Source organism: Elaeis guineensis, chromosome 6 (assembly GCF_000442705.2).
Source record: "Elaeis guineensis isolate ETL-2024a chromosome 6, EG11, whole genome shotgun sequence".
NCBI classification, from domain to species: Eukaryota; Viridiplantae; Streptophyta; class Magnoliopsida; order Arecales; family Arecaceae; genus Elaeis; species Elaeis guineensis.
In genome coordinates, this window is record NC_025998.2 from 35,469,225 (window position 1) to 35,493,573 (window position 24,349).

Genomic DNA, 24,349 nt, shown 5'->3' on the forward strand with positions numbered 1-24,349 from the left:
GTTTTGAGATTTTACAAAAGTTTAGTTATAAGGTGATGATCATGTGATGATGTTTTATAACGGAGACAAACGATTGAGCCATATTGCAACAAATTTAAAATTTTGATAGCTAATTAACAAGTTTTAAATTTAAGAGTCTAAATATCAATGAACCAAATTTCGAGGATTGTCCATATTTCCTAACTTAAGTTTCTCTTTTCCAAGGTAAAAACTATGGATGGCAACGGATAGGGTACCCACAAAATTTGCCCTACCCGTATCTGAACCTATTTGAAGTCTTACTTCCCGAACCCATCCCAAACCCGATTACAAAATTAACCAAAAATTCCAAACCCATCCTATGTAAAATTGTTATGCCCATCGAGTACCCAAACCTACTTGATTGTCCTTTATTCGGGTTGGATTATTCGGATACCTAAACCCGCCTGACCAAAGAGAATGAAATGGAAGAAAGAGAAGCGAAATGAAAAAAAAAAAGAAGCGAAAAGGAAAAAAATCAATCTATGTGGGAAAAGGTCTTACCTTTCAATTTTTTTTGTTATTCCTTTGTTTTCCTTGATTTTTTGTTTGTTTCCCCCTAGTTTTTTCTCTATTTTTTCCTTCCTTAAGAGTCTCAGACTCTTAATCAGGTGGGAGGCTTGAAGCCTTTCGATCAACAATCTCTCTGTTGCTGCCAAAACTCAGGTTAGTGAGGTTGGACTTGGTCTTCTTGAAAGAAGGTGAGGTGAAGGAGGCCTCAACAGAAGATGAGATGAAAAAATCCTCAACTGGCGATAAGGTGCTGGGGGAGATGGCTCCCAGATGCTAGAGCTAGACCTACAAAAGGTCCCTGATCAAAAAGTTTTTGGATGGGGACCGTCTGACCCTCAAGTAAGCTGAGATTTGAAGAACAGTGAGATAGAGAGTAGTGGGGCATCTTAAGACTTTTCGAGAACTTACCTGAGATCTCTTTTTTCCTCCTATTTACAAAGGATGAGTAAGAGTCATGTATGTCGAGGGCACTGGCCATTCCCGAAAAATATGCACAGACTGCACTAGCGAGGATCATGCTCTTCATTTGGGATGCAAAGCTAGCTAGTAGTTGCCTCTCTAGGGCATGATCCAATCATGGTAGTTGGAGTTTTCTCATCTTGCCTCCCCATGATTTTGAGAAGGATTGTTCATTTGAAATAGTTAATTTATTGAATTGGAACGATCCATTGAACTAGGACCATGCTCCTCAGATTTCATCAGGTCGGTCATAGCTGATCCTTGCTCACCTTGGCCAAAATTGAGGACTAGGTTGGCCAAGGCCAGGATGGAGGTCCATAACATTTGCCCCCCACTCTCGAATCCAAGCTCAAGTTGGGGTTAGGTGAAGAGAGTAGAGACTTGGGGCCGAGGCCGTCCAGGCAGGCTTGATTAATGCGCTTAGGCAATCAAACTCAGGCATGGATAGTGATCTCCATGTGTCATAAATCCATGCGCTCGATCTCTTCGATCTGTTGATTTGGACCATTGGAGACATGGATCCATGCAAGTTCGGCTACGGCCATCCTTGGGCCGTCACTTGGCAATCATCAATGATGGCTAGGTGAATTGCTACTTGATTGGGGCCATTTGAGCTCCTATAAATAGGTGCTCCTTCCTCAGATTTTCACCTTTACCATTTTACAATTCCACTATTGCAGGAGAGAGAGGTAAGGTCCTTAGGCAATTTTCAATAAGCCTCTGGTGATCGCCATCGGTAGCCATGATTGTCCTCATTTAAACCTGACCTTCGAGCTCAACCCCTCGAAGGCTGGTGCTTCCCAAAGGCAGCAACCCAAGAGTAGGGGAGGGAGGGAGAATTGGGTTTTATAAAATTTAAAACTTTAAACTAAAAGCAAGGCTGTGCCCAAAGTAATTTAGATTGTGTAAGTATTGAGATATGCAGGTAATGTAAAGTAATAGTGAAAATAAAAATGAAGAGACAACAAACTCAATCATAATACAATAATTTTATAGTGGTTTGGTACTAAACTCAGCATCTACATCTACTCTCCAAGCAACCTACTTAAGAATTCAACTATAACCTATCAAAGATTATAGTCCGATTCTTTTCTCGAGTTCACAATCCAACCCAGTTGGTTTTCAATAGATCACCAACCACAATCTTATAACTGATTATTTTCTTTCAGACTCATAATCAATTTATGATTGTTTTCTTCCTAGATAATAATCAATCTAGATTGGATTTTCCAGAGATACCAATTAAAACCATTACAACATCTAAGTTACAAGGCTTAGGCCAACCCCAAGTTTCTATGCCTAAGAAACTTGCAACAAATAAAGAAAAAAAAAAGAAATGAAGTTTAGAATAATAAAACTCTTTTAATGCGGCAGAAATCGTGGTAGTTAAGAATTCAATACTTGAACTTCTTTCTTGAAGGCTTTAAGATGTTGAGGCAGCCTTTAATACTTCTTGCCAATAATTACTGGTTGAAATTCACTCACTCTTTCTCTTTTACTCTGACTTTAATATAAGAAGGATAGGATTTATGACACTCTTAACTTTCTTCCTTTTCTCTTAAGGTTCCTTACACTTTTCACTTGAATGAATGCTCAATAAGTTCAAATGTTCATTCTCCTTAGTTCCTTCCATCAATTCCTTATATATATTGGCTCAAAAATCACTCCATTTAATGCTCTGTTTGAATCAAGAAGATATCTATTTGGAATCAATTTACCTTGATTTTGTATTTCTAAAAATTAGCCCTTTTTTTGTCTACATTAACTAAGTCGGCTCATCCAAATATTGAGTTGACTTATCTCAGCATTAAGTTGGCTAATTAGAAGACTAAGTTGGCTTATCAGTAAGTGTCAAAAATCTAGCATTCTATCTTACTCTGCTAAACTAAAATAGGGTCACGCAGATCCTATTTTGGTCGACTCATTTGATAGGTAAGTCAGCTCAATGATCTTCTGGATTGGTGATGCAGATGTCATAGCTGATCAGTACCTCGATTTGATAGATTAGGCCTGAAAGGATCGATAATCAAACTGACTACACCTGATCCTATCGATTTTGATACTGTTACACTAGAACGGCCATAACTTCCTCATCCAGTGTCAGAATCGCTATTATGATCTCATTTCGGAAAGCTCTTTTTGTGCTTAACGAGGCTGGTGCTTCACTGTCATTCTAAATTTTGGAGTCTAATTCTATTATTTGATCGGTCAACAGGAGTCTAAGAGAATTCTAGTCCAATCTGGAGTCTTAATTCTAGTCTTAGTCTTTTAATCTTTTTTCTAATTTGGTTCAAATTTCTTTTGCCATTTAGTTAGGACTTTTACTCTATAACTACGACCTTTTTGGCCATCATTGTAATCAATTTACTTTTTTTGAGATTATTGAATTAAAAACTCTAGAGAAGAGAGTTTCTTCTTACTTTGCTATTTTTTTTTGTTTCGTGCATCTTCTTTCTCTCTCCATCAAAATATGATCCTAAGCTACATTAGTCGGCTCAGAAGAAATGTTAATTTCTACTATTTTCTATATTCATCTTCCTTTGAGACTGAGTCGGTTCTTCTCTTTATTGAGTCAACTAAGCTCCAGATTGAATCGGTTAAGTTGATCACTGGGGTCGCTTAGTAAATTATTTTATATTTTAAAGGCTTTTGTCTTTTCTATGCTCTGAGGCTGAGTCAGCTTAGCTTTGGATTGGGTCAACTCAGAAGTGCACCAAGCATACATAGGGAGTTTCAATAGTATTTTTTGAATCAGAATATTTCTTGAATAGACTTGTCTTCATAAACATATTTTGAGCTTCTTTAGAAGCACATCTAGATTAGATTAAACCCTTTAATTCTTATATTTCAATTACTTCCAAATTTTGAGAATTTTAAGTGAGGAAACTAACTTTTCATGAGAGTAAGACCTTGATATTTTTTTGACTTGAATTCTTTTTGCCTTTCAGTGTTTCTTGAGGATATAGCCTTTGAATTTTTTTAAGTGATATGGCCTTTGAATTTTCTTAAGTGATATGGCCAAGGCATATGAGTAGAGTTATTAAGCATTTAAGGAGATCTACAACTATTCTCAAGCACATCATTAGTAAACATAATCTTGTACTCAAATTATTTTGATATCATCAAAATCAATTCTAAGGCTAACAATCTCTTCTTTTCCAATGATGACAAAACCTTTTAAGTACCACCATTCAAGCATTGAATACATTTCAAATTTCAATATAAAACTTTTCCTTTCTTACATAATTTTTCAATACAAGCATATCTTCATTGTAATTATAACTCAATTATCGAAGAATTAATCTGTTAATCCTATGATTGATTTTGATGATAACAAAATTTTGAGTAATTATGATATTAATCATATATTTCAAGATTGGATGTAGAATTTTTCAAATATCCAAAATAAAGAATTTATCATAAGAGTAAATCCTCTTAAGATGCCAAGCTAAAGTACTTAAAAGAAAAAGTTCTCACAAGTTTGGATGTCTTACTTTAAAGAAAATAAAATTAGAAAAAGTAAATATCATTTGGAGGTATTGGGGCCAAAAAATCCAATTTGAAAGGTCAAAATATAAAAAAAAATATTGTTGAAAAGTTTGGAGTTGACTCTAGGAGGTTTAGAGTTGACTCTGGCACGTTGGAAGAAGACTGATACAGGTTTGAGTCAACTCGAAGTCAATTCGAACCGATTCTCTCAGAGAAGACAGAAGACTATATTTTTAGAACTGTAGTTAGAGTCAACCCCTAAAAATCTGAAGTCGATCCCAAGATAGCTGGAGTCGATCTCTGAAAAATTGGAATCGACCCCTAACCTGAGACAGTACTAATGGCTAGTTTTCTGCACTACTTTTAATGGCTAGTTTTTGCTTCTAACAGCTATTTCAGCTCTTCAAATGGTCAAAACTTGTTCTCCAGCCAACTCTAAGCTTATTAAAAGTTAGAGAATCAATAAGGAAGAAAGCCAAGAGGATTAAAAAGTAAACATCATCAATTTGAGTGAGAAACATTGAATATCATTGAAAAGAGAGAAAAAAGAAGATTTTTGTGCAAACATTTCAGCAAGCTTTTAAGATCAATCTTCTCTATCATCTTCCACATCCTCTCAAACATCATTTAAGAGAAATTGAAGCATCTTTTATGCAATTCAATAGCAACTTCTTCAGACTTAAAAGAGTTTATCTTTTTTATTTTTTATTTGTGTTAAAATTATATCTTGTATTTTATTTTCTTTACAAGTTTCTTTGGGAGAAAGAAACTTGGGATAAAGGTCTGTTCAAGTTCGAGATTAGATATTGTAGGTTTTAGTTGGTGAGCCCATAAAATCAACTGAATTTAATTATGATTTTGAAAAAATAATTATATAAAATTTTAATTGATGATCTTGAGAAAATCAACTGGATTTGTTTGTGAGATTGTATAAAACAAACATACTGTAATCGAGAAGATTATAGTAAAATTCTCAAGGACCTCTTGGAGAGTGGATATAGATATGAGGTTGCATCGAATCACTATAAATTATTATGTTTGTATTATACTCTCTTAATTTGCATGCCTTGTATCATTTTTATTCTTGCATAATTTTACTTATTCTACTGCTATACATTATTTACTTTTCACAAACACTCAAATAAGTTTAATTTGAAGCACATAGATTGTTAATTTAATTAAAATTTTTAAACAACTCAATTCACTCCCTCTCTTGGGTTGTTACCTTCTTGAACAATAATTGGTATCAGAGCAGGTACTCTGTTATTTATTGTTGACCTAGCAGTCTGAGCCAAAGATCTTAACAATCCAAATGAAATTCTTTTTTAATGAAGGCCATTTTATAAATCATCCTTCACTATTAAATGTATCAAATTACATATATTGAAAAGCTAGAATAAAAATCTTCCTATAATCATATGATAATAATTTATGAAAAATTATAGTTAATGGTCCACATATACCCAATGCATTAATAGATGATAAGGAAATAGTCCAACCGAATACTAAGGCCATGAATATACTTTATTATTCATTAGACATTGATGAATTCAATCTAATTAATTTCTTCTTGCATTTTAGTGAAACAAGCTTGGAAGAAGTTAGAAACAACTTATGAGGGAGCAAATCAAAAGAAGGAATCAAGCTCCTAAGAAGATAAGGAAGCTCTATCCAACTTATGCCTCATGGCTCATGAGGATAAAAAGAAGATAAAAAAGAAGAAACAAAAGAAGAAAAAAACATTGATTAAGAAGAAGCAAGACAAAGAAAAGAAAAATGAGAAAGAGAAAGATGGTATTGCAAATTCTTACCTCATGGATCATAACAATGAGGTAAACATTGAAACCTCATCCGAATTTACTTTTGAAGAATTATTTGAAGCATTTCATGATCTAATGGATGAATACAAAAAGATACGGCCGAAAAATAAAGAAATCAAAAATTCTAATATGTTTTTAGCTAAGGAGAAGAATAAAATTTTGATTGAAAAAGATCAACTTTTGAATGAAAAGTACTCTTTGGCTATAGATTTTTTTTTGAAATTTGAAAAATCTCTTGTGGAAGAAAATGCAAAGCTAAGAAAGAGATTGAAATATTAAAGCCCACGGTTGAAAAGTTCACACTTAGTTCACAAAAGCTTCAATTGATGTTAAATAATCAAAAAACTATTTTCAATAAAATTGAAATTGATTTTAATTCTTTAAGAAAATAAAATTTATAAGGAATATGTTTGCTAGAGCTCATCTTAAAAATCATTCTATCACATATTTTAAATGCAATAAAGTAGGCCATAAGATTTCTGAATGTAATATTAAAAGAAATGGTCATATTTTGATTAAACAAAGTTGGGTTCTAAAAAGAACCATGTGCTCTAACTCATATGGACTCAAGGTAGCTTGAGTACCAAAAATTAAGAAGTAATTTTGCAGATATGCCAAGCATCCAAGGGAATGAAAGGAGCAAACTCTTAAAATTGGATGCCTAGAACTTAAAGTGAATGGATGATGATATTTTGGTAAAAGCTAAAATTTCTCACATCATACCATTACTATTTTCTGATATTATTTTACTTGAATGATTGATTTTGATGCTTCACAGATGCACATGAATTTGTGATGATCTTTTATTGCTTGATTGAATATGCTCTCTTAATTATGGTATCATATTGATTGTAAGAAGCATAAGATTCATTTTAAATCTAGTATGCTCACAAACCCTTTATAACATGATATTACTTGTGAAACTTAAATAAAAATAAACTTGATGACATATGAAAATATTTGGGTGCAAAACTCTTAAATTAATTTTTGACATTCTCATAAGATATGTAATTATTAAAATATATCAAAAATTATATGATTCAAAGAACATCAAGATAAGTCATCAAATCATAAAAGATTATATACTTGATATTGTTGATTTGTATGATTGCATCTTAGGTTGATCCTTAAGGTTTTGAAAATCTTCTAATTGAATCTCACCCTTAGAGCCTACATCTAGATTCTCCTTGATTTAATTCAAATTGATTCTTAATTTCCTCAAATTGATTAATTTTTGAACCTCCAAATTGATTTGAATATCATTCTTGATCCTTGATTTGATTCTCCATTGATTTCTATTCAAATTGATCCATTCTTCTTGAATCAAAAACTCCTTGAACTATTTTTTTTTTTTTTGAGGAGCCGACTCTTGTTTAGCAAGAATCAACCTCTATGTCTTAGATGGGTTTCTTAATTGAAATTATTCTAAGACTCTATCATTCTATTCTTTTTTTTTTTAAGCTAAACTACTTTTAAACTCCTCTCCCTTCAAAATTGGACCTCCCCTCTCCATGTCTATCTGATTTCTTTTGGTCCTTGTTCTCCAATGGTACCCTGGAAGCAACTCGCATAAAGGAAGAGGAAGTCCCATACAAAAATTCAAAAGTTTAGGGCTTCTCCAAGTCATTCTCTTATGCAAGAAAGAAAAAAAGACCTAGCATCGAAATAATCAAAAGTCTAGTTTTCAAAATGCGGGGCATGTAGATTGAGATGGATATTAATAGCATTGGATGCACATTAAATGAAAAAATTATCCGATCAGATTGGATCGTCAGGATGCATCTGAAAAATTTTTCTATACTATTAATTTATAATCTTTATAAATTATCTGAATCATAACAGAATAAGGATCAAATCTCTAAGGGATTGCTCGAATTTGATACCTCACGAGGTTTGAATGCACAGACCCTCTACTTCGCATGCATGCCAGGCTCCGCAGGGAAGAGGGATGAACTTTTTTAGGCATTAATCTTTAGAAGGGAAGCAAGCAGGCTAGAGATCCAATCTCGTGGCTTGATGTGATCTTAAAAAGGGAGTCTCCACACCCAAAGGAAAGACACCTAAAAGATGCCATGCCAAGAAAACTAGCACCCAAAACCCTTTTGTCGCATACCCTTCTTTCTTACTGCTTGTTCGAGACCTTTCTCACTCATATTTTGTTGCACAAAATAGGATGTTAACCACCGATGTTTTTTGGTTTCTCCCCTCTTATAGGTGATGCCCACATCTGATTGTGTCCTAACTAATTTAGGACATCATTCCTTATCAAATAAGGAGACCTAAGAAAGAAAGGAGACCGGCCATCCTTCACATGAACTTATTCACGTGCACAAGAGAAGTTTTGGGGTGGAAAAACCAGCGCCCACTCCCTTATTTGGTCGGCCATACATGAGAGAGTCCCTGCTATTTGAGACTCTAAGGATCTCATCCAATTTGGCTCAAATTTAATCCGATTCAAATCTGATTCAAACCTGTTTTGAACCAAACTTAATGAGGTTGTCCATCCTAATCTAATTAGGATCTTGGTCTAAATCTAACTTAAATTTTTAACCCAATTAAGCCTTAATTAAATTATATCTAATCTAAAATTAATTATGATATAAATTCAATCTCTGATGAATCTTTTGGATCATTGATCTAATCATTATCATCCCCAAAATTAAATCTAAATCTCATATCCAATGCTAGCTAGACATAGTCAACTATTTAATTCTGTATGATCTCTTACTTAATTTTTAATTAAATTAATCTATTTATTCAATCAAGTCACGTACTTCTAAATTGAACACATAAATTTAGATCAATTCTTTCCTACTTTGTCTGACTTTTGTGTATGACTTCATAAGTTCAAATACTAAGCCAGTAGCATAGAAAACTATTTTCTATATTAATCGAACTTACCATCTAGCAATAATTTTTGATGTTCGAATAGGTCAAATATTTATAGGACAACACTCAAGAACCTAAGAATATGGTTACTGCTTAATTCATCCCTTTGACCCTGAATGCTCGGGATGACCTATGGTTTAACTATCAACCCTGGATTAGTCATTCTCATTGTATTTCAATCTTTTTCAAATTTTGTGACCTATCACATGGATTATCCTGACCAAGATCTTCCTCAATTGAAATACAGTGATGCATTAACTCTTAAAATCTAGAGGGGTTAATCCCATATTGATCCACACACTGACTACCACAAGTATTTGACTGTATCTAAAAATCTTTCATCACTAAATTAAAAATTCAGATAGTCTGATATCAAAGTACAGTGAGTTGCTTACAAGTCACCGTGGTGATCTTAGATCTAAGAGATACTTATGCCCATATTCTCCGTGAGTAGCCCTTGATAGTAGAGTGCTCCATAGGTAAGTCACTTATTCAGTGATGATGTACTTCTATATCTTATCCATATGCCATACCAGTGTCTCTACACTCCTTAGTTACGAGGATAACTAACTTATATGGTACACAACGATCTACACTCGATAAACATCATCATCCTTTAATGACATATTATTTGATCGTGAACATGTTTAAGAACTATTCGATAAATCTTCTTTTATCCATTTTCATATAGTTCTAAAGACTTTATCATAATATTAGAGTTCAATCAACAAAGATGTAATCTTGTGATGAATATGCCAAATAATTTTTATTAATTCATAATTTATATAATAATTATAAAGAGTACAATCATCCAAATGATTGATTTTAGGATATATTTTCTAACACACACTACATATATAGACTGATAGGAACATCTCAGATTATCTCAAGTAGCAGTACATTCAAAATTTATATTGAATTGAGATGATGTCAAGCATATCGAGGATATCAGTGTCAGCACTCATGCTACAGTAGATGATGATGATGAGACTCCTTCAGCAAAACTCATTATAGTAGATATCAGGATTAAGGAGCCAACAGAGCAGTGAGAGACCACTTCACCTTCACAGACTAGCCATCTAAAGAGTAGCTCATGATTATTTGATATACTGAATGAGGATGCATTTGTTAAGAGAGTTTCCATTAGGATCATCACTTCAGTCTATGCAAAACTTCAGTAGTACCCATTAGAGGCACAGTAGGTGAGAAGAGAGCTGATGGATGATCTAGCACTGATCAGAGAGGAGTCCACCAGGCTGATTCAGACTTTCATTACAGTAAGGGATATTCAGGGATAGTCATCTGGAAACATCAGACCACCCTCTTCTTCTATCTAGCCTAGACTTACATCTTAGAATTATCCTGATCTATCCTTACTTAGGATGTCAAGATTTCTTTCATAGAGCTTTAGTGATCTTACAATCCATTGTTGACATCGATATAGGAATTAGCTCTCATATATTTTGTATGTCTTTGTATTTTCATCATATTTGGTATTCATGTTTTGGCTAATCAATGAAAATCTGATCTTTCTGAAAATAAAGTATGTTTGATGCTCACATTTGTTTCTACCTATCTTATTGAAATTATACATTATTTATAAAACTAAGGAGGTGAAAAATATGCTCATGCAATGCTTGTCTTTTAATTAAATATGCATAATTTGGAAGAAAAGGGGGTAGTATCAAAAAATTTTTTTCTAGCATTTATCATTAAAAATAGGGGGAGAAATTAGAATTATAAGAAAAATAATTTTTAAATTTTAAAAAAAAATTATTGATAAACTTTTGTACTTTACTTAGATATATAAATTTGTTTGAGCATTCTTGTTATTGTGTTCATGTGATTTATTTTGGAAGAATCATTTTTGAACATAAAAAGAGAAATTATTATTCAACTTAAAAGAGAGATCATTGATAAATAATTGCATTTTGCTTGTCCTATGGATTTATTTAAGCATTTTTATGATTTTAATCATTTAATTTGTTTTGAAAAACTATTCATACTTCACATATTTTGATCATATCATCAATTTTTGATAATTAATTAGTATCAAAAAATTATATTTGATCTGAAAAAATTTTTATTAATGAACATTGATACTTTACTTTGATTGATTGATATCAAAAAATAGATTTGAAAAATGCTGTTCTTGAATCTTTTGAAATTGATAACAAATAAAATATTTTAAGAAAGGTACCATTTATCTTTAAAGTTAAATGTTTAAAAAGAAAACTTTAGTTTTATTCAATTGATATCAAATAGCTTACTATTTGCCTTGTATTTTATTGATCTATTTTTTGATAAAAATAGAAGAAAAATCTTTATCTAAAATCTGATTTTGTAAAGCTATATTCTTAATAAGATATTATTTGAGACAAATCTAAGAAATTAATATCATTTTTAAACCTAGTTGTTTAATACTTCTTATGAAAAGGATAAGATGATCTTTCTGAATAATAACTAAAAATCTTTTAATTTGAATAATTTGCTGATATCAAAACTATTTGATTTGAATCGATATATCTTTATCACTTCAAAACTAAAACAATTGGTATATAATTTTTTTTGAGAAAGTAGTTATTTCAAAATAATTGGTATCAAGCTAAATTTGAAACATATTTTTGTATTTTACTATGATTGATTACCTTCGAGAAATGAATTTAAAATATGTTCTTTTTAAAATCTCTAATTGGTATCAAGATAATTGCTATTTGATTTGATTTTCAAAATAATTGGTATCAAAAAAATTATTTTTTATAATTGGTATCAGACAACCTAGCTTTGCTTTGTACTCCATTACTTTATCTCTTGACAAAAAGAAAAGAATGCCCTATCTTAAGTTTATTTTACTCTGATACCATATTTTGCTTTGATATATTCTTGGTACGATATTATTTGAGATAAATTAAGAAAATTGATATCATTTTTTAATTTAAGTGTTTGATGCTTTTCAAAAAAAAAAAATTTAAAAAATTGAACTTATCTTTTAAAAAATTATTATTCTAAAAAGCTTTATCCTTCTTAAATTTTTGAAGTTCAAAGCTATTTTGTAATTAAATTTGAGATGCCTTTTAATGCATCAACTTTATTCAAAATGGAGAGATACGTTTCTAAATCTATATTGATCAAATGATGAAAGATAATTCTTTTGATAGTTGCTATTTAGATTAAATCTCAAGATATTTGATATCAAAAAGAATTAAATTGATTATTTTTCAAAGATATAAACTCAAACTTCTTCCCATTGGTATCAAGCAGAATTTTTCAAGAACATTATCACAATTGGTATCATAATTCTTACAATTGATATCAAATAGTCTAATTTTGCCTTAAATTCTATCACTTTTTCTTTTAGCAAAAGGAAAATATGCTATGTCTCAAATTTGAATTTTCATGACTATATTCTTGCTATTATATTATTTGAGATGAATTTTTATGATATATTTTTGAATAATCTACTTTAATATCCAAAAGAAGAGAAGTATTTTCAAGCTGATATTGTTCAAAAATTTGATCTCTAGTAAATCTTTAAAGCCCAAGTACTTTTAATTGAAATCAGAAAATATTTTTGCAACTATGTTTTTGAAAAAAAAGAAAGAAGTCTTGATCTGAATTTAAAAGTTAAACTCAAGTTGAATTTGAAAGAGGAAGAATTTAAATAAAATTTTGAAAATTAAATTTTTTTGGATGATTTTGATGCTGTCAAAAAGGGAGAGAGTTATATTGGGTATATGCTTGAGATAATTATATACTTAAAATATTTGAAATGCTCTTAAATTTTTTTGATATGCTCATGTGCTTGATTGAAACATGTGAAACGAGCATTTTGACATCAAATGTATACTTCTAATAAAGCATTCATAAAGTGTATATTCATATATATCTATCCTATTATTTCATGATTCATGTAGATAATTTAATTGAAACACATTATGTTATGTTTATTATTTGTGCATATACTCAAAGTTTTGTCATCATCAAAAAGAGAGAAATTGTTGATCTTATGATTGATTTTGATGATAACAAAATTTTGAGTAATTATAATACTAATCATGTATTTTACGGTTGGATATAGAAATTTTTAAATATCCAAAATAAAGAATTTATCACAACACTACAAGAAAAATGACTTTTATGATGGTAACTTTGCCGTCGCTAATAATAGTTTTTACCGACCACCAATTACGACAAAAAAATAAGCCGTCACAAAAAAAAATTCTATTAAACTTATTAGTGATGGTGAAAGAAGTATTAGCGATGATACTATTAGCGATGAAATTAGTTGTTTTAATTTTTTTTATTTATTAAACTTATTAGCGATGGTAAAAAAAGTATTAGCGATGGTATTTACCGTTGCTAATACTTATTAGCGATAACATTATTAGCGATGGAATTAGCCATTACAAAAAAAAATTATTTATTAAACTTATTACCGATGGTGGGTAAGATATTAGCGATAGTGACTTACCATCACTAATAAGTAATTTTATTTTTTTTTCTTCTCCCATGCGCCGTTGTTTTCCCCAGCACGCCTTCATTTTCCCTCGTGCACCCATGTACCCTCCTTTTCCCCCACCCCCTCTTTCCCCCACCTTCGATCCTTCGATCCATGTTTTCCCTTGCTGCACCGTCAGATTCAGCATCCCCAATCTCCCGACCACCTCCCACCTCTTCGAGCCCCCGACTGTCTCCCACCTTCCACCTCCCGGAGCCTCTGGCCGCAAGCCCCCAGCCACCTCTTCAAGCCTCTAGCTGCCTCCTGCCTCCCCAAGCACCCGATCGTGAGCCTCCAACTGCCTCCTTGAGCCCTCAGCCGCCTCCCACCTCTCCGAGCCCTTGGCCGCCTCCCAACCTCCCTGAGGCCTCGATCACGAGCACTCGGCCACCACTTTGAGCCCCCAACCGCATCCCACCTCTCTGAGCCCCTGATCATGAGCACTCGACTGCCTCCCGCCTCTCCAAGCCTCCGACCGCGAGCCCCCGATCGCCTTCCACCTCCCCGAGCCTCAGTCATGATCCTACTAAGATAATTGCAAACATCTCTGAGCTCAAGCGAGGGCCTCATAGATTTCATGTTCACGCTCTTGGTGACACCACCAATAGTTGCATGTCTATTGGTAGCAAGTTTTTGTTTTGAGATTCAACATTGTTTGTGATTGAAGTACTTGATTTATGGGTTATTCTAATATTCTTTTCAAATGTAGGACCGCATTTTAATCCTATTAGAAAGAAACATGGGGCACTTGAAGATGAGAACCATCATGTTGGTGATTTTGGAAATGTGACTGCTGGCGAAGATGGTATGATCTACTTGTCATGGCCACTTTATGGTGCTATATTATTGTTTCCATAACATTTAAAAATAACAACTTGGTATTAAAAGTGGTGCTTTACTTATGCTTAAACAGGTTTACTGAAGCATTATGCATAGCTGGTTACTGGAATACGAGATGTTTATGTAGTTTTGGTTTGATGTTTCAGGGACTTAATTTTAGCATTATTGATAAGTAGGTTATTTATTTTTTTCTTATATTTAATATATTTTTAATGAGATATTATTCTTTCTATCTTTTAAACTCTTTCATATTTATTTTTTTTATAGATTCCTCTCAGTGGACCAAATTTCATTATTGGAAGGGCTGTTGTTATCCATGCCGATCCTGATGACCTCAAAAAGAGTAAACTTTACTCTTCAGATATTTATGTTAACTTCATATTTTATTAATTTTAGACATTAACATCGGATAATATAGAATAATTAGTTATGATGTGTTGAGCATTAATTTGTATATATGTTTTTTTTTATTTTTTTATTTTTTATTTAGTGCATCAAAAACATGCATGAGCTAGCAAGTCATTAAAATCTCCATCTTTGTTAATGCTAGCATCTAATGATTTGCTTGTTTCTCTTTTACATGTTGAAACTATGTTATAGTTTTTATAATCACCCTAATTGGTTTATGTAAGTTAGTGCCATTTTATTATCTTGATTGTATGCCTATACATAATTTTTCTAGTATATTTTCTTCTTGTATCTATTTTTTAGATTTCAATTTGTTAAGATGCTCACTCATGAAGATGCTACATCCATATGCCACTCCACCCCTCCTCCGCCTTCCCCACCCACACGCACACAATAAAAAAAGGTAGAACTAGTGTTTGTGTTGGCATCTCTTGTATGTTTGAGCACTGCGCAGTGATAAAAAAAAAAAATACCACTACTATGGCCTAATGCATCTAGATTGTCCATTCTACCCCATTTTAGCAACATTGCCTAAATGTCCAAGGTTTAGGGTCAAAAGTCAGTTTTCTTTCAATGTAGACCAAGCAGATGAAGTTTTCTTTTCAGTAGTTTCAACAGCTTTGTAGAGTTTGCTTTGAGTTCTTAAATCTCAACTAAAAAAAAGAATAGGCAAGAAAAAAAAAGGCGTTCAAATCAGATAAAATATAAAAAATAAAGAAATCAAGTTTAGAAGGTACCTTAAATATCATTGCAGAGTATATTGATGTATGCATGATAGGTTGTTGTGATGATACTACTAATAAATTATAATCATTAAAAATTAAGAAGACATTTAAATGCATATGATATCATTTAATAATTTGAGAATAGAATCAAGGAGGTAAAAATTCAATCTACTATCCAAATGATAGATCGGAGGTGTCTATAGCTCTGTATCATCGAATGGAATGCATAGAAATAATCTGTTTGAGAATCGAAGTAGTATATCGAAATATACGCCTCTATATCGATATATACGCTTTTGTATCAAAACTTATTAGGAATTCAAAAATAGGATCTAGAAGGTAAAAATTCAATCTAATCATTTAAATGATAGATCGGGGGTGTCTACTCCGTATCATCGAATAGAATATGTAGAAATAATCTGTTTGAGAATCAGAATAGTATATCGAAATATACACCTCCATATCAACATATAGCTTTTGTATCAAAACTTATTAATAATTCAAAAATAAGATCTAGGAGGTAAAAATTTAATCTAACCATTTAAATGATGGACTGGGAGTGTCTACAGCTCCATATCATCGAATGAAATCTATAGAAATAATCTATTCGAGAATCAAAGTAGTATATCAAAATATATACTTTCATATTAAAACTTATTAATAATATTTTATTTTCTTCATTACAGGATGCTGGAACAGTCAGCTCTCATCCACTAGCTGTTGGAGAGGATGTACAGGAGTAGGAGAAAGATGAAGAGGATGATGGAAGAGGATGAGGAGATAAGTCTATTAATAATTTTCTTTATTTGTTTTAAATGTTTATATTTAAAAGCTTCACATGTTTAGGCTTGAATCCTGGAAGGAGACCTAAGGGGTAAAAATTCAATCTAAATATACATCTGTTCGAAAATTGAAGTAGTATATCAAGATATATACCTCTGTATTGATATATTGTTGCCCAAAGGTAGCAACCCAAGGGGGGGTGAATTGTGTTCTTATAAAATTTTAACCAAATTTAAACTCTTAACAAGTATGTACTTTGAATTAACTTAATCTTAGTGTGGTTGTGAGGTGAGTGTAATAAGCTATAGTAGAATTAAGATATTAAAGTAATAACGCAAAAGTTATAGCATGTCTCGTGCTTGGGGTTGACTCCATTTTTTTTGGGGTCAACTCCATCCGCTCTGAGATCGACTCCAATTCTTCAGGGGTCGACTCCTCCTGGATTCTGAAAAAATTAGATTTCTATCTATGCTTTCTGTTCAATAAGGGTCGACCCATGGGTCGTCCCTTGGCATAGGGGTCATCCCATGGGGCATCCCCTCTATGTGCCATTTTCATGCTAATGAGCTGAGGTCGACTCCAATTTTCCTAGGATCAACTCCAATTTATATTTTTAATATAACATAATTAATTTTATATTTATGATTATAGTAAATAATTATTATTTTATTTATAATAAATTTTAAAAAATATAATTATTTATTATTGTGATTAAAATAAATTTAAAAAAAAATTAATAATAATTTTTTTAAAAAAATAAAAAATTATTAGGAATGGCATTAGAGATGGCATTAACGATGGCAATTGGGATGCCGTCAGTGACCTCAGAGCTTTCGAGACGTCGTTTGCAATATGGTCATTGAGATTCTTTGAGACTCACATCTGGACCATCAATTGGGCTTGTTGTCACAGCCATTACAGCAGGTAAGCCTATTAATAATTTTTTTTTTTATTTTAAATTTTTATATTTAGAAGCTTCACATATTTAGTCTTGAATCCAGAAAAGAGATATTGAGGGTAAAAATTTAATCTAACCATACAAATAGTGGGTCGAGAGTTTCTATAGCTTCGTATCATCGAATAAAATATTTAAAAATAATTTATTCAAGAATCAGAGTAGTGTATCGAAATATATATCTCCGTATCGATATATATGCTTTTGTATCAAAACTTATTAATAATATTTTATTTTCTTCGTTACAAGATACTGAGACATTCAGCTCTTATCCACCAGCTGCTAGAGAGGATGTACATGTGCAAGAGAAGGATGAGGAGGATGAGGAGGATCTTACATGATTTTTTTATATGAATATAATTTTTAAGTTTATAAATTAGATTTATAAAATTATATAATTTATATTTTTAATATAATATAATTAATTTTTATTTATAATTATATTAAATAATTATTATTTTATTTATAATAAATTTTAAAAATAATTATAAAATAAGTTTTAAATTATTTAATTATAAATTTTTTAAAAAAATAAAAACTATTAGCGACGACTATATTATCGTTAATAATTTTTTTAAAATTTTAATTAAAAAAAACTATTACTGATGGTATTAATGATGTCGCTAATAATTTTTTTTTAAAATTTTAATTAAAAAATTAAAAAATTATTAGCATCGCTAATACCATTGCTAATTATCATTATTAGCGATGGTAAAATTACCGTCGCTAATAATGGTAATTACTGACTAGAAAATTTTCATCGATTTTTTAGTGACAGGGTGCCATCACTAATACTATTAGCAATGGCAAAATGACTATTAGCAATGATAAATAGCCATCACTAATAGTCAGTTTTCTTGTAATATAAGAACAAATCCTCTTAAGATGCCAAGCCAAAGTGCTTAAAAAAAAAGTTCTCACAAGTTTGAATGGCTCACTTTAAAAAAAATAAAATTATAAAAAATAAATATTATTTGAAAGTATTGGGGTTAAGAAATTCAAGTTTGAAAGATCAAAATATGAAGAAAAAAATTATTGAAAGGTTTGGAGTCGACTCCACAAGGTTTGGAGACTCTGACATATTAGAAAAAGACTGGAACAGGCTCGAGTCGACTCGAAATCAATTTGAGCTGACTCTCTCAGAGAAAATAGAAGATTATATTTTTAAAACTGTAGTTAGAGTCAACCTCTAAAAAATATAGAGTCGACCCCAATACAGCTAGAGTCGACCCTGACCTGGGACAACACTAACGACTAATTTTTTGCACTACTTCTAATGGCTAATTTTTGCTTCTAACAGCTATTTCAGCTCTTCTAATGGTCAAAACTTATTCTCCAGCTAACTCCAAGTCTATTAAAAGCTAGAGAATCAATTGAAAAGGAAGTCAAGAGGATTAAAAAGTAAAAATTATCAGTTTAACTGAGGAACATTGAATATCATTGAAAAGATAGAAAAAAAAGATTTTTGTGCACAGATTTTAGTAAGCTTTCAAGATCAATTTTCTCGATCATCTTCCACATCCTCTCAAGCATCATTCAAAACAAGTTAAAGCATCTTTTGTGCAATTCATCAGTAACTTCTTCGGACTTAAAAGAGTTCCTCTTTTCTATTTTTTTATTTATACAAAAAATTATATCTTGTATTTTATTTTCTTTACAAGTTTCTTTGGAGGAAAGAAATTTAGGGTAAAGACCCGTCCAAGCCCAAAATTGGATATTGTAGATTTTAATTAATGAGCCTACAAAACTAACTAAGTTTAATTATGATCCCAAAAAAATAATCATATAAGATTTTGGTTGGTGATCTAGAAAAAACCAACTGGGTTTGTTTGTGAGCTCGTATAAAACAAACATGTTGTAATCAAGAGGATTATAGTGAAATTTTCAAGAGACTCTGGAGAGTAGACATAGGTTCGAAGTTGCACCGAACTACTATAAATTATTGTGTTTGTATTGTGCTCTGTTGATTTGCATGCCTTGTATCATTTTTATTCTTGCACAATTTTACTTATTCCGCTGCTATACATTATTTACTCTCTACAAATATTCAAATAAGTTTAATTTGAAGCACATACTTGTTTAAATTATTAATTTAATTAAAATTTTTAAATAACCTAATTCACCCGCCTCTTGGGTTACTATCTTTTTGGGCAACATAATCAAATCTCATTATTTCTCCCCCTTGGTTATTTAATTCAACATAATTTTGACATCATCATAGTTTTAGCTTCTATATGATTTTCTTTCTGCTTTTATCATCTTAATATGATTTTCTTTCTACTTTTATCATCTTAATAATCTTAGCAATCTTTATTTCCATTCCTATCTCTCCTCCTTTTTGTCATATCCAAAAGTAGGGATAAGGTTGCAATTATCACAATTAATTAAATTTTAAGTGATTTAAGATTTGTAGAGTATTATGCAATCATTATCAATTTGTTGTCCAATCAACATATAACTATCACATAGCATTATGCATAATATTCAAACAAGATGACCCATAGCATGGAAAAGCAAACATTTAAGCATTAGATAACTAAAGAGTTTTACAGTATAAGATATGCCTGTCCTTTACAAAAAGAGTCAGGTTAGGAGCAGGCAAAATAACCAAAAAGAGAAAACACACTAACAGGCAATGCATGTGGTGTATGGTCTCTATTCTAAGGAAGGAGGTGGATCTAAGGTAGAAGGGTGAAGAGGATCCAATGGCTCAAAAGCATGATCGGGCTCATTTAATGCTTCCTTGACCGCCATCTTGACAACAGAATGAATCCTGGTGAGAACCCCCTGCACAATGTCTTCAATTTGATCTTCTCCCAGTTGGACCAAGGGAGGAGTAGAAGGTTCCATTTGAGATGGTTGAGCTAAAGAAGTAGTAGCTTGATGATCCATAGGCTGAGAGGCAGTATCAGTTCTTTCTCTTCCTTCATCTTCCTCTCTTTCTTTACCTTTCTTAAACCAGAGGTTATCAATTTTAGTTTACCCCATTCTCCTCAAAGAATTCATGTTGTTGGTATCAAAATGTTTCAAATTTCTTGAGGGTTCTTTTTCTAAATTAATTCCAAACTCATTGAAGATCAATGTGAGGAACATACCATAAGGTAGTGTAGGTTTTGCTCTTAAAGCTGCTTCTTGCATGATTTTGATCATTACTTCTGGCAAGTTAAAGGGAAGCTTATTTATAATATGATGCATTAGAATCATATTCCTTACTGTGACAAAATCAAACCTTCCAATTCTGGGAATGAAGATCTTGACAATCATATGATATAGTAATTTGAATCTACAGAGAGTTTGCTTGCCAAAATTTCCTCAAAATTTACTACATCCACTATCCCAAGAATAGTCTTTAGAGTAGTTTCCTTGTTCACAATTTCATCTGATTCAATTGTTGGAGCTTTTAGAATCCGACCAAGGGAGGTAGCATTTAACATTATCCTTATTCCTTTTACTTCAGTTTCAAGGACATTCCCTTCTCCTTTGACATTTTCATAAAACTCTCTGACTAGATTGGGGTACATTGGAAGATTCAATGTACAGATGAACTCCCAACTTAGGTTCTTAATCCTTCTTCCAATTTCAAATCCTCTTGATTTTAAGAATCAAAAATCAACGTTCCTTCCGATTGTTACAGATCTTGAAGATAAGGGAATGGTTTTCCTAGGAGATGAAGAACAGGGGGCTATTGGTTGAGAAGGAGATAGAGGTGGTCTTCTTATATTGATTGGAGAAACTCATTTAGGTTTAGAAGACTGAGATACAAGTGCTTCTCTCCTGACTGTTGCATCCATTTGGTGTTTGGTTCTTTTTTCCTCCTAAATCCAATGCTTCTTGATGGATGATGTTGGCAGGATCTTTTGATCCAGTATACAATTTGCTTCCTTAGAGCCATTGAATCTTACCTGAAGGGAACCTGGCACCGCTCCGATACCAGCCATGGATTGATGTCTTGCACAAAATCTGATATTGGAAAATATGTCTTAAAGCCAATCATCTAGGTTGTAGATGATTGTGCTCCATATATATATATGAATTATAAAATAATAAATATTATCTGACAAGATTCATCATAAGAAATACATCTTCCTAAATAGAACTCATATATTATGATGAAGTCCTTAGAGCTACTGTTATTCCAAGAATTGATTTTGATAATCACAAATCATTTGAGAGGACTACTAATGAGTTTTCTATGTTTGAAGATTACTTTTACGATATTTCAGATAGTCCAAGAGATTGGATTTGAAAAGATTCATCAAATATGTCAAAAATTGAAGTTTCAGCAAGTTGGTAAAGTTTTGAAGACTTTTGAGAGTATCCAAATTGATTTGAATTCATTTGAGAGCATTTGGATGAGTTCTGATAAGTTTCAAACCTTAAATACATGAAAAACTGGATTAGAACATGATGGGATGACCCACCTGGGTCATCCCCTTCTGTTGGCAGCCGGCACACAGTATTTTAGGTCATGGCACGTTGTGGGATGACCCATCTGGGATGCCTCATATAATTGAGATGCCTCATGGGATGCCCCCCCTGAGACCTTGAGACCAAAACAAAAAGTAGGACTTTCTATCTGGCCATTTGAGATGCCCCAATGCCAGTGGGATGCCCCATGGGACACTCCATTCTGGGTGAGCTATGTAACGACTAATTTTTAGTCTATTTTTGATGCATTTCATGTGCATTAAACACACTCCAACGGCTCTAAACTAATTTTAAGACATTCTCAAGGGTAAATGGAAACTATAAATGCTCTATTCAAGTGAGAAATTATAAGATTTTTGCAAACTCAAAGATAAAGTTTGAGAAAAATCATTTTTAGCCCTAAGAAAGAGATTGAAGCATTTAAGCACCTCACCAACCACTCTCTAGCAGTAATCAAGTGTGAAATTCATTAAGAATGAACAACAAAGGCTTCCACCCCTTAAGTATTATATTTTTATTACTTTTATTGTGTGTATTTAAGGGGTTTGTGTGTTGAAATTTGTACACTCTATTTTTCTCAAATAATTTTTGGGTGTTTGAGTTTTGGGGGGTTCCAAAACTCGTTTGGATTGATCCAAACCCTGAATCGAAGTATTGAGGGTTGGCTTATATCCAAAAAATAAGTGTTCTTGCTTGGTAGGCAAGGGTCGGAGGTGTCCGACATGGTGTAATCCATTTAGTGGATTGAATTCTCAAGTAGAAACTTGGAGAATGGATGTAGATGTAAGGTTGGCACCGAACCACTATAAATCTCTTGTGTTTGTTATGCTTGCCTCTCTTATCTTATTCTTTATGTTTATTACTTGCTTACTTCTTATTTGTATTTGATTTTATTTCTATTGCAAGTTGATATACATCACTCTTCATCTTGGCACATTGCTTAAGTAGTTCAATCTTTAAAATTTCAAAAAGACCCAATTCACCCCCCTCTTGGACTCCATATCTGGGCAATAAGTGGTATCAGAGCTCGTGCTCTAGTTTTTGCTTGATTTAATCATCAAGAGCTAAAGATCCATAGTAGCCCAATTTAGCACATCCCTATCCGAGGGGCAATCCACAAACCGACTTCTACTTTTCAATGGGTCAAACTATACCTATTGAAAAGCTCGGATGAGAATTTTCATTCAAGTACTTGACTATGACATATGGGGTGTCATAGTAAATAGATCACACACACCCATCAAATTGATTGATGGCATGTCTATCCCTAAGTCGGAAGGTGAATGGGATGATTTTGATAAAAAAATGGCTCAGCTCAATGCTAAAGCCATGAATGTTTTATATTGTGCTTTGGATGCTAATGAATTTAATCATATTTTCACATGCATATTTGCTAAAAAAATTTGGGATAAGCTAGAAGTCACACATGAAGGCACAAACCAAGTAAAAGAATCTAAAATCAATATGCTTGTACACAACTATGAACTGTTTAAAATGAAACCTGAAGAATCAATAACACAAATGTTCACTCGGTTCACTGATATCATAAATGGCTTAAAAAGTCTTGGCAAATATTACTCTAATAGTGATCTTGTGAGAAAAGTGCTCAGATCATTACCAAGATCATGGGAAGCGAAAGTCACTACAATCCAAGAGACCAAGGACTTGAATGTTCTACCATTGGAGGAACTGCTTGGATCCCTCATGATCCATGAACTGACCATGAAGCAGCTCACTGAGGAGGAAACCAGAAGAAAGAAAATCATAGCCCTCAAGTCAATAGCTCAAGAAGAGGATGACTCAGAAAAATCAGACAACAGTGAAGAAGATGAGGACTTAGCCCTGATCACTAGAAAATTCAGATGGTTCATGAGAAGAAAAAGACAAGGGACCAAGAGAAGGCCACCAGCTAAGGGAGAGCCAAGTAAAGAGAAAGAAAAGAAGCAGCCTATAATTTGCTATGAGTGCAAGAAGCCTGGCCACTTCAGATCAGAATGCCCTCAGCTCAAGAAAGGTTAAAAGAAGTTCAAGAAGAAGAAGGCCATGATGGCTATATGGAGTGATAGTGACGACTCCACCACTGATGAAGAAATCCAGGAAGAAGCCAACCTACGCCTTATGGCACATGAAAATGAGGTATCATCTGAAACTCAACCTGAATTTACTTATGATGAATTATTAGAAGCTTTTCATGAACTCTTAAATGACCTAAAAGAATTAAGAATTAAAAATAAAAATCTAAAATCAAGAAACCATAAATTAAGAAAAAAAAGAAATTGATAAGAAAAATAAAGAATTAGATGTAAAGAATCAATCACTAATAAAAGAAAAAGATGAACTCTCTAGTCAAAATAAAATTCTTATAAAAAAAAAATCAAAAACTAAAGAAAGAGATATCAAAGTTAAAACCTATAGTTGACAAATTTACTTTAAGTTTAAATAAACTTTAGATGATTATTGACTGTCAAAAGGTTGTATATGATAAAGCAGGACTTGGCTACAACACTCTAAGAAAACAAAAGTC

The 24,349-nt window shown here is 32.3% G+C and overlaps 1 pseudogene; it reads left to right on the top strand.

Annotated features, from left to right (window-relative positions):
* Positions 1-14,298: 14,298 nt before the first annotated feature.
* Positions 14,299-24,105, top strand: LOC114914315 (uncharacterized; annotated as a pseudogene).
* Positions 24,106-24,349: the final 244 nt, after the last annotated feature.